The 11,139-nt window shown below is 45.7% G+C and overlaps 1 long non-coding RNA gene across 1 annotated transcript; it reads left to right on the top strand.

The window, feature by feature from the left end:
* The first annotated feature begins 1,823 nt into the window (after positions 1–1,823).
* Positions 1,824–9,505, top strand: LOC107079618 (uncharacterized). The gene is made up of 3 exons (XR_001480571.2): positions 1,824–2,770; positions 3,987–4,101; positions 5,564–9,505. It is a non-coding gene; the product is annotated as an uncharacterized lncRNA (long non-coding RNA).
* The last annotated feature ends 1,634 nt before the right edge of the window (positions 9,506–11,139 follow it).

The following is an 11,139-nucleotide window of genomic DNA, read 5'->3' as shown; positions in this document are numbered from 1 at the left end:
AACTGCTAAACTCCAGTTTCTGAAAATAAACTGGTAACAGCCATTACTCATAATGTCCACTAGGGGGCAGTGCTGTTTCAGCACTACCTCGGAAAGTACTTTTTTGATTAACAAAAACAAACGAGAACATGCATAAACACTGCAACCAACAGTAAAGTACCAACACAGTACAATATAATTTTATCTGAAGCTCATATAACACTAGTTCAATACACATAAATGCAGAATACACTGTATGTGTATTATGTCAATAAACGTGCATATTTCTAACAGCTGTTGAAATCATTGATTGGATCCTCTAGGGATTTGCTTTATTTATTCGATCTGTTCGCAATACACTGAAATGCGAGTATCCTGTATTTATCTGGCACAGTGGGTTTACGCAGAGTCGTTCAGTGGTTTGCTTCACTGCATTGAAGCCGGGGAAAAAAAGCAGCGTTTTCTGAATCGGAGTAAAATAAACATAATTAATCAACAAGCACAGGCAGGGATCTGGTTTGAAATGTATCCCAATTAGTTTGCCCGGCGCAATACAGACACAGACATGAGTCTAGAGGTTGTGGATAACTGGACGCTCCCACAGCGTGACAAAAGGTACTTTCAATTCCACCTCATTGGGTTTTGCTGGAAAGGTATTCTTCATACCAATACAGTGCAGCACTTATTTTATCTGAGAGCCAAAGAGGCGTCTGGTTTGCCAGTATGTGATGACAAGCGATGAACGCGGGTAGACACCTAGTATTTCGACATGTTATGATAACGTTTTCACAGGATTGAGTCAGATCTGTCAAGTAGGGAATAATTAACTTCGGTCTTTCCAGCAGGCTGAATTTGTTGCTTACAGGGCTCCAGTTTTTCACAATGGGCACATACCCCCAGTAATAACACACATGGTGAGTAAGATGCTCAGAAAGCTGGTTGCTTTTCTTAGCCTTTGTTTGATGTTGACATAATCTGCTGTCCTGACGAGAGAGAGAGAGAGAGAGTGCAGGTCACTACCACCCTATATTCCAGTATCAATCCAGTATGGAAGTTCCCATTTACTGTATATACATTCTTGAAACCTTTGGCCCTTACATCAATGAGATTTGTAACATCTTTTTTTTTTTCTTTTGAATCATGCATTTGTTCTTACAGACACTGATATCATCACAAACAGATAGAAAACTGAAATAAATGTCCTTTTTAACTGAAAACAGGAGACATACAGGGAGTCATTATCGATCAGAATGCGCCAATAGCAGCAGCCGCGGTCCACCCGGCCGGTTATTTTGGAAAGCACTCCTACAGCGCTATATCGAGCCCACGGGGGAATGCGTGGCGATGCATGCATGGCCCGGCCGTCTCCAGCTGGAAGATAAATGAATGCTCATCGCTGTAGTTTTGAGGACAGACATTACTGTGTATGAAAGTCAAATCACGGCAGTTGCTTCATAAATAAGTCGACGCTGTTCAGGGATAATAGCACCGTTGGCAACATATTCCCACACGATGGAATGCGCCCACAAAGAGAATTCTAAAGGGAAACGGTCAAATGAAGGAATGAAGCGCGATAACAGGCGCAGTGTTATGCAGCTCTCCCACAGTGGAATGCGAGATATGCGCAGTGGAGCTACAGAACAAAACGGCATCGCACCTATTTCTCTCCCCACACACACACACACTGCATGTGTTCCCAGGCTGACACCCAGCGGCCGCTTCCTGGAATCACAGATAACTGGATTAGCAGACGCGCAAAAGAAAGCCGGTGTCTGGTTGCATTAGCGCAGCAAAGCTGGCCGCAGATTTTTTTTAAAAAAGCCATTCAAAACCCTTGACCTGTACTCAATGCGGTATTTTTGTCCGCCGGTCTACCAGCGCGGTCACGTCAGTGCAGCAGGGCCGGGCCGAGCTGTGACGCTCACAGCCGGAAAGTTTTATCAACCTGACGACGATCATCAATAGGTGGTTGATATGAAGGATTTACCAGAAAAAACAAAACAAAACAAAACAAAACAGTACGTTGTTTTTTTTAAATATAGTTCAGATAACGTGGAATGTCTAAAGCAGATGCTGTAAGAGGTGCCGTTCTGGCCCACGGGAAAACTTAATCTGCACCAGATACTGTACACCTGCAGAAAGCCGGCAGTGCAAGAGAATCAACAATTTCAGCGGGGCTGGCATAATATCATAACACTCCCACTGTCTCTCTGCAGCAACAAGACGTTGACAGCATGACTCAGGATGAGGAAATACAAACGTCAATATTTAATCATGTCAGAAAGGAGCCGGCAGGGCGGCCACGGGTACGAGATGCATGCAGGTAAACACATCTCGAGGACCCGAGAAGAGACGAGAGAGCTCATTCATGGGTTCCTAATAAAACCCTCCCATCGGCCGCTCGAAGCAGGGGCGATAGTCTCTGACCGGAAACGGCTGTTGTAGCGCCCATTCACAAAAAGGGTGAAGAAACAAAGCGTTTACAGGTCAACGAGACATACGCGGATTGCACGCCAGGTTATGGAAACAATAACACGTAACTGTAGGGTAACCTGCAGGCAATACGACTCTAGGGGTGTCAGCGTGGATCTAGACGATCTAGACCGGGCAGATCTTGTGTAACCTGAATCCACAGTCAGGCACAAACCAGAGGACAGCAATGGAAACGGATGTGAAGCCTCTTTACACAGAGGGTTGTGGGAGTTAGGAACAAGGTACCCAGCTGCTCAGATTTCTTTCAGTTAGCTACCCAGCGACCACACGAGCGAAACAGACCAAATGGCCTTTTCTGGTGGGTAAGCCCTTTTTTATGTTCTTCTTATTGCACACTGCAAAACTGTGATACATGAATGAGATGGCATAAATCAGGAGCTCTGTTACAACACAGACAAGCCAAATTATTGTCTAAATCCCTCTTGCCTTTGTGTTCAGAGCCTGGCAGTGAGCAGAAGGGTGGGTGATATCTGCTGGAGTGATTCACATCTGCGAAACGCCTTAATACCAGCAGCGATGAGCTCCTGCAGCTCTTCCACGCTCCAGCAGGACCTACGCTGACGATTGCACCACTCCCCTGCAGGCCCAGACTCCTAAACTATTCCTCTGTCAGCACACACAAAGACAGCAAGTCATTATGTTATTAACAAAATAAGCACGTATCCATTTACAGGCTGATTTACAATGTATTTCATTTTTGTTACAGAGGATAATAAAGAGCCGTCAATATAAAATAAGCACATCATTTCTATGGTAACAGGACAGATTTGTCTATAGAAACATGCTGCTATTAACCAAAATACAGCCACAGAACAATGAGCACTGAAGTTCTGTTCAATCCTAACCTCTTGTCTGTAAGCGTGCAATTAAGGTATTTCTCCTACTGTCACAACATTAGGCATTGCACTAGGAAAAACAATCCTTAGTGCATAGATTGTCTGTTACATTGGATTAAAAAAGGATCTGATTGCTCCCATTTGTGCTTGCTAGGACTGTGAGGGGCTCACTTTCGCAGACCTGTAAAACACATGCATGTTGTTCTGATGATATAATCCAGGGGCGCCCAGAGCTCTCAGGGCAGAGTTCTCAGTTCCTCTTCTGACCTGTAAACTGTGCCTCCCAGTTCCCACAGAACTCAAAACCCCATTGAGAAAGAAACAGGAAGAAACGTGTTCAGTTTTCACCTGATGTTTGCTCGTTTGTCTTCATACACAAAATTGCAAACAAGAGAAAAACACCTGGGGCATCTCTGCACTTTGTGATCTCTCTGCTGTTGTCATTTTAGTGGCCTGGCAAATAGACCTGACCTTTACACTGAGTCTCTGGCCTGCAGCCTCCCTCAAAGAATACTGGAAGCTGCAGACATCCACTGCAGGGTCTGGCAGTCAACATCGTTATTCATATCACACAGTCATTTCTCTCCGGATGGCAGTGCATGGGAGATGGGGGCTGGTGAACAATTCTCTGGGTGGCTGAAGACTGACAAAATCACTACCGTTCTTGTATTCCCACAGCTCCGACTGGCTGTGGCCTGATTGGCTGGTGTGTCATCCTTGGTCTGGAGCGCTGTTCCTGCAGCAGCACTCCTGTGCTCTGTTCCAGTTTTCACAAAGGGAAGCTCTTTTTCAGGTGAGGGGTGTAGTCTGCTGTGCGATACCGTGCTATAAAATGTTGTTTAGATCGCAGAGAACAGGGAGTCGTTGAGTTAGTCTTGTCAGGCAGGCAGTAAGATGATTGGGTGCTAGTTAGCTATGTGTTAGCTCTCCAAACCAGCACCTGCTGATGACTAAACACTGTGACTGCTTGCCTTTAGAAATAGTATCCAGATGTTCAGCATATACAACCTAGCAATGCTGTTAGGTACCGCAGGGATAGAAGGTAAACTGTTGTACATTTAACCCCTGTGGGATCAGTCCCAATGGGCTGTGCAAAACATCAGTCCCTGTAGGTGACCGTGCCGATAAGGCACTGACCATCCTGAGCTTCAAGTCTCTAGCCAGCCTCTGTATTAAAAGCATGCAAGCATAAAATGCTCACAGCTCGTAAAACTTAGTGAGGAGAGCATTTTAATTATTCCTGAGGGGGAAACAGATGGATTTTCTAATGCATTTGTGCCTGTTTAGTCTTCAAGGATAATTAACTATGGGTAGAAACCTTTTATTCCAGCTATATATTTATTACCTGTTGTGAGGTTTACTGCCTGCCTCCCCCTTCCTTTACCCTAAATCTGTCTCTTCTCAAGCCCTCAGCTTTGTCTGGGGAAACAGCGTACTCACTAGTGAATGAAATCCTGAAATCATGAATGATTTCAGGCTTGTCTGCATTCTGAGGTGCTTGGTGTTTTCTCACCCTACTTCGCCACATACTGAAATCAACTGTCACCCTCCCTCGTGAAAAAGAGGCTACAGGTGAAAGGAGGCCATTCATTCCATCTGGCCAGGTGGTAGTTAGTAGTTCATCCTTCCTCATCCAGGTGTTTCTGCACAGGAGCCAGGCTATCGGCCTCAACTACATGGCTGGGCAGCTGGTTCCATACTCCCACCACCCTTTGTGTAAAGGGTTCTTGAATTTAAATGGACTTCCACGTAGTTTCCGCGTGGGCCCACTGGTCCGTGTTTCACTGTTCATGCGGAAGTCAGTCCTCTGGTTTGACTGACTCGGTGTCAGTGGAACTTCGGCAGACTTGGGAAGATGTTATGTTATCAGCGGCACGTCAGCTGTCTCCTGTGACTTTGCTGCCAAGGCTCTGTGTTCTGGTGCACTGGTGAAAGCTGTGAAGCTTAGTTTGAGATGACTGACCAATGTGAGAATGGATATCTCAAGTGTAAACACTATAGCCAAGCAGTAAACACTACAGGGAACACAGGAGCACGCAATCTTGTAGACTCTGTCAAAGGCTTTGATAGACTTTAGCGGATATGATAAGGATTTCTGAGAGACTTAGTCATAATACCTCTATGAATTTTAAGTTTGAAAGTTTTTTTTTCTTCATTTATACCCTTACAAATACTGTATGTATTTTTTAGTTATGTGTGCGAGTCTGGAGAACTTCTGTAAAGGTGCACACTAAGTCACTTTCATCTTCTAGCAGAGCACAGCCGGGCTTGAGGAGGGGATGCAAGGAGTACACCTACCTCACTCCACCGTTACTGCAGGACAGGAGACCGGTCAGTCCCAGCAGTGACGAAGGACAGGGGAAAAGGCTCTTCTGAGCAGCAGCACCTACCCATGTGTATGGAAAGACAGAAACTGAAGCACAGTGACAGAAGGGAGGAAAGGGAAGGGAACTACTATAAGACACATCGTCAGCTAGCAACAAGCTGCACGATCTCCCTGTCCTGCTGCCCCCACCAGACTCACACTACAGGCCTCTCCTGGCAATGAGTATGTTTGCACACAGCCACTTTCTGATGAGTTCACATTTGGATGCTAATCCATACTGTGGATGTAAAACATGGCTCAGACTGCACAATCAGGGGCTTTGCTGTGCCACCTCCCCTTTGAAAGAGATCTTTGTTCTCCCCAGGGTGGAACATAACCCTTCTGTTAGCTGCGCTTGGTTAATTGTTATTAACTAGTGCTATTACTAGTAGTGTTTTAATGTTATTGCTGTCGAAAGGGTATTTCTGGTGTCTGAGCACTCTGGTGTCTGACACCAGCACCAGAAGGTGGGCTGATGTCCTCTGTAAACACTACTGGGGGTGTCACCAGACTCTCCGCCCAGCAGCCCAGCCACGGGAAAGCTCTGGGGTTGGCAGACTGTCCTCCCCTTCACTCTTCTGAAGCCACAGGGATTTGTAGTCTGATATTGAGCTTAATAAATGTCAAGCATGCTGATGGAGAGGACTATAGCCCAGGTGGCAGAGTTCAGACTAATCCTCTATTTGTCTGATGTGAAAAAAAGACACACACAGTGTGTACTGTATATATGTAACTGCAGAAACCAGAGCTCCTTCTCCTCCAGGCGGTCTAATGGACTCTGTCGTCCCCCGTGTTTGGAGCTGCTGCACAGAATCAGGGAGTGCTAGGCCTGGGAATGTAACTGGCTTTGTTGCAGGCAGGTCGGAGCAGGGTACTGGAAAGCTACTGAGTAGGGAATATTATGTTCAGCTTGCAATATCCAGCCTCTCCAAGCCATCACCTAGCCAGAAGCAGCAGGCTAGATAATGATTTTCTTTGATTGCTCTATGGGATTTAAACCTCTGCCGCAGCCCGAGCGAGCGATTTTTCCATAGAAAAAATAATTCAAACAAAATGTGGAGAAGAATGACGCGGAACCTTGCCAGGCTGCAGCTGAAACTCTTTTGAGAATTTCAGACCAACCTCCGAGCATCCCTTTCTTGCTGCGAAATCTTTCCTGAGCTGACGGAGTGCCAGTCTGAGTGACTGTCATTGTCCATGAGGAGCCCAGCTGTGCTGTGATGTTACAGCACCATCAGCCACCACCTCAGTCACGGCACCTTGACAGTGCTCTCCCGTCTTTCCGTAGGACCTTCCCTTTATTTCCTAAGAGACAGATTGAGGTTGTGACTAGGGGTGATTCTGCCATCATCATCTAAGTGTCCTCTTACTGAGAGATGATGAGACCTGGGTGGGAATCTAAAGGCAGATGCCCTCCAGGGAGCTGCTCTCCAGGGTACATTTACCCTGCCTGAAAGGATGACATCAGGGTACATGTGTCTATCAGGCTGTGATACTCATCTCACATCCCTGCAGCTCCTGGCCTGAGCATTGCCCTAGGGATGGTGGGGGCAGAGAATGGCTGAAGTCTCACACCTGCGCACCCATTAATAATATTGCCTCTGTTATTACTGCTGTCCCTGCTGCTTCTACAGGGGTTGTTTCTTCTACTTCTAGTTTTACTACATAATGTCCACTGTGGACTTTTAAATTTGGGCTTCCTAAAGTTCCCTCTGAATGCTGTGAAGCCATTTCAGCCATTTCTCACATTGACCTAAACTCTATAGGAATTACAATCCTCTGGGACGAAAACACTATAGAAAAGCCAGGAATTAGTATTATCTTACATTGCTGTTAGTAACACTACTCCTAGTATTATTATTAGTCCATAAATTGCAGTATTTATTACTGCAAGTACTACAGCTGCTACTAATGCTGCTAATAATAAAAAAGTAAGCAATGTTTAAAAGCAAAATGTTATACACTACTGTTTAGAGTTCAAATGCGCTGTAGTGGGTTGTCTTCCCTAATAGTGAATAATTGGAATTATTTGTGATATTCAGTGTTTTTGCTAAAAATACATCTTAAAAGCAACTAATGTGGGATGTCAGGAGGAACAGAAGTGTTGAATTACAAAATCAATTCTTCTCTAAAGCAGTTTTCTGACTTTATTAAACTCGAAACAGACGAAACTTTGGCTTGGTAATCAACACTGCCACCTCCCATCTCCAGTGTACTGTGGGAATTCGGGCTCAAGGTATCTGTCTGTGTGGAGTGTGCATGTTCTCTCTGCTTGTGCATAGTTTCCCCCGGCAATTCTGGTGGGGGGTGGCCATGTGCTCACTCCTGCTTTGCATCCTGTGCTGCTGGGATAGGCCCAGGCTTTCCGTGACTCCAATCAGGATAAGCAGCTTACCGACAGTGGCTGAATGGATTTACAGGACTGCACTAAGCTTTCACCTGTACAGCAGCTGCAGACGCATTGAGAATGACAAAGGAGTTTGCACTGGAAATGCAAGAGTTAAGTCTGGGGGAGTTCATGAGATATAGGTCAGCAGAAAATACTCAAGGGCAGACCGTCTGTCCAAAGGACAGGAATCTCACATGATTAAGAGAAACAGAAAAAAAAGGCAAGTGGCCATGAAGCTGGATTATAGCCATGATAAGAGAGCTCTGCACAGTGAACAACTGCATCTGCAGTTGAAGGCATATAACTGCAAGAAAAATGGGGAAGAAATGAGTATTGCACCACACTCTGAGGCTCTGTGGTGGGGTATCATGACCGTAGGCTTGTGCCAAACAGTCATTCCTCCCCTCTCCTCTAATGCTTCCTAAAATACGTTCTGCCTTGTGAATCACTAGTTCTAGTCGAAAACAACAGTTAAAAAATGGAAAGAAGGAAGAGCAAAGTGTGAGAAGTATGGGACAGGTAAGAGGCAAAGGAACAGGAAGCAGGAGACGATAGATACCAGCCCTTCAATACCAGTGTGTGCTGGAGCTTGAGGAAAACTGCCCAACCCCCCCCGGTCTGTGTCCCCTTCATTTTTCAAACTGACACTTTAATCAGCACGGAGGACAGCCCAGGCAGGGGCCCTGACACTGAGCTACAGCTCCACGGTTAAAGGCTACAGTGGCTCTAATGGGAAGATTCAATGTTAAATAATGCCAGTAGACTACAGATCGGCAAGGGGGGTTGGATGCTTTGTGTATAAACAAAACCTTACAGTGGGAATGTCAGAGGTGTCATTTTTCCTGCGCCTTTTGATTCAAGTTTTCTCTTCTATTAATAAAACCAAGCAAAAAGTCCAAAGCTACATCAAAGTAAGGAAATTAAGAAATGCCCATTTGCAACTTGCAGATTGTGCTCTGGTCTATAAAGCGTTTATCTATTTTGCAAACTTCAGAACAGCTTTTCCAAGTTCCACTGAATGCATAAAGGCTACTGCTGCGAAAATTAAAAAGGAGTTACCTCCGGCGTTTCCCATGACATGAGTCCCTATGGCCCATCTGGCTAGTTGTTGCTGGTTTAAGAGGATTCTTCAACATCTCCATCACATTATGTGTCAGATGCAAGCTGGGCTTTGAGTAATTTAATCTTCCTCTCACTGACCCCAGGATTAGAAAAACTGTGCCTTAACAGGCCTGTAACGCTCTCCCACATTCTGTACCATTTCTGGCTGATACAAGGAGACAACCATTCAAACTGTGTGGATGAGAACAATCCCCAGACTTCCTCCTGCACTGACCACACTGCACTGCTTGTCCTAGATGCACTGCTGGACATCCAGTGTGTGGTCAGAAATGGAAAGGCAAAGTAGGTTTGCAAAGGAACAGATAAAGGTTTATTGCCCGCTGAAAAGGACAAGAAAAGTAACACGTTTTCGGCTGCAGAGCCTTCTCCAGGTGTCAGTAGGTTGAAGAAGGCTCCACAGCCGAAACGTTGTTTTTTTTTCTCTTGCTTCCCGCAGGGAATATACCCTTACCTGTTCCTTTACGGTCTACGCCTGCTGATGCAGCTCCTTCCTCGAACTTCTAAAGTCGGTTTGGTCTCACCAGTGTTTTGTCAGTAAGCTGCACCTCACAAGGGAGCTGAGAAAAAGTCTAACACTTCAGATCAGGAATTTCATGGCAAAAGACCAGCGATACCCATGTTGTGAATTTGTTATGGAAAAACACTGTGTTTTAGTGATGAGCAAACATCATCGTTTTATAACCAAAGAGGCGACTTGATTTCCCTTATTATGAAACACCATGCGTCACCGGTCCTGAGTGTAGGAAGGTGCCGGCTTCTGTGTGAAGCAGCCAGCCCTGCATCTCTGTGTTCCAGCTCCCGATCAAGTTGAGAATCAGCTGGGAACATGAATGAACCAGGCATCAGCAAGGGGCCGATGAAAACACTGCTGGGTTGACCAATGCCCAGCCTTGCCTCCTGGGGCTCTCGATTGAACAAGGCGTTCCTGAGCTTAAAGCAGACTTGCTGCCTCATGCACGAGTGCACAAGTGCTGGCAGGACAGTCAAGAGCTGCAGGAGGAAACCGGAGTCGCTGCGCTGCGCCGCCCCTCTCGTCTTGGGAGACAGGCTTCTGCGGGCGGGCAGTTTGTCACAACAAAGATGGCCAAGGCCAAGGCATGCTTTGCTCTCGAAAGGAAGGCCCCCATGGGTGGCAGATGAAGACAGCGGGTTCCTTGAAAAGGGGTGCAGAGCTGTCTTTCAGGGCCCCTTAGCGCAACGGCCGCGGTCCGCTGCACTCTTTGATGGTCTGCTTTTGCATCACGGAGGTGACAAGGCTCTACTGAGACACCTCACGGGGGCCAGGTTGACACTTGAGACAATTTGCACTTCAATGGGTGAGGACGCAAAAATTAAAATCATCCGCCGTGTCTCGCGAGGAAACTCTTCAAGCGTATGGACCGCAGATTGTCATTTATTGATCTTTTTTTTTAAAGCGAGAGAGAAATGACCACTGACAGCGATTTGCGATTGGAATCTGCTTGTGTTCACATTTACTAAATGTGATGGAAGTCCTACAGACAGTTCATCTAAACAGGGAACTTGTGGAAGTGAGAAAACTGACCATGAGACGCATCTGATACATGAGCAGTAACACCTTGCTGGAATCGGGCTAAAGGCTAGTTGTCAGACTGTGATAACAGTGTCTTAAACGTGTTAAACACACCGTATAAATATAAGGGCTCATACAATCTTTTGGATCAGTGACAGTGATTATTGTTTGTTCTCTTATTTTACTTATTAGAATATATTGTCTCCCTTTTCTGTTCTGTACAGTTACACAACGAAAAATAGGAACATCGGAAACTATTTCAGCTATGTAATTTTTATTTTTTGAAGCAAATCAGATACCTCCCCCAGTGTGAATCACTCTCTTAATGGGAAACAAATGAAGGAGGTGAAGCTATTCAGCCACTGCTTGTCCACGAGTAGCGTCAATAAAAGCGTGTTTAGAGGAAACTGAGCAGGACACAGTG

The sequence above is a fragment of the Lepisosteus oculatus genome, chromosome 16, assembly GCF_040954835.1.
Source record: "Lepisosteus oculatus isolate fLepOcu1 chromosome 16, fLepOcu1.hap2, whole genome shotgun sequence".
NCBI lineage: Eukaryota > Metazoa > Chordata > Actinopteri > Semionotiformes > Lepisosteidae > Lepisosteus > Lepisosteus oculatus.
Note: the sequence above shows the minus strand (reverse complement) of the source record. Positions and strands in the feature narration are given on the sequence as shown.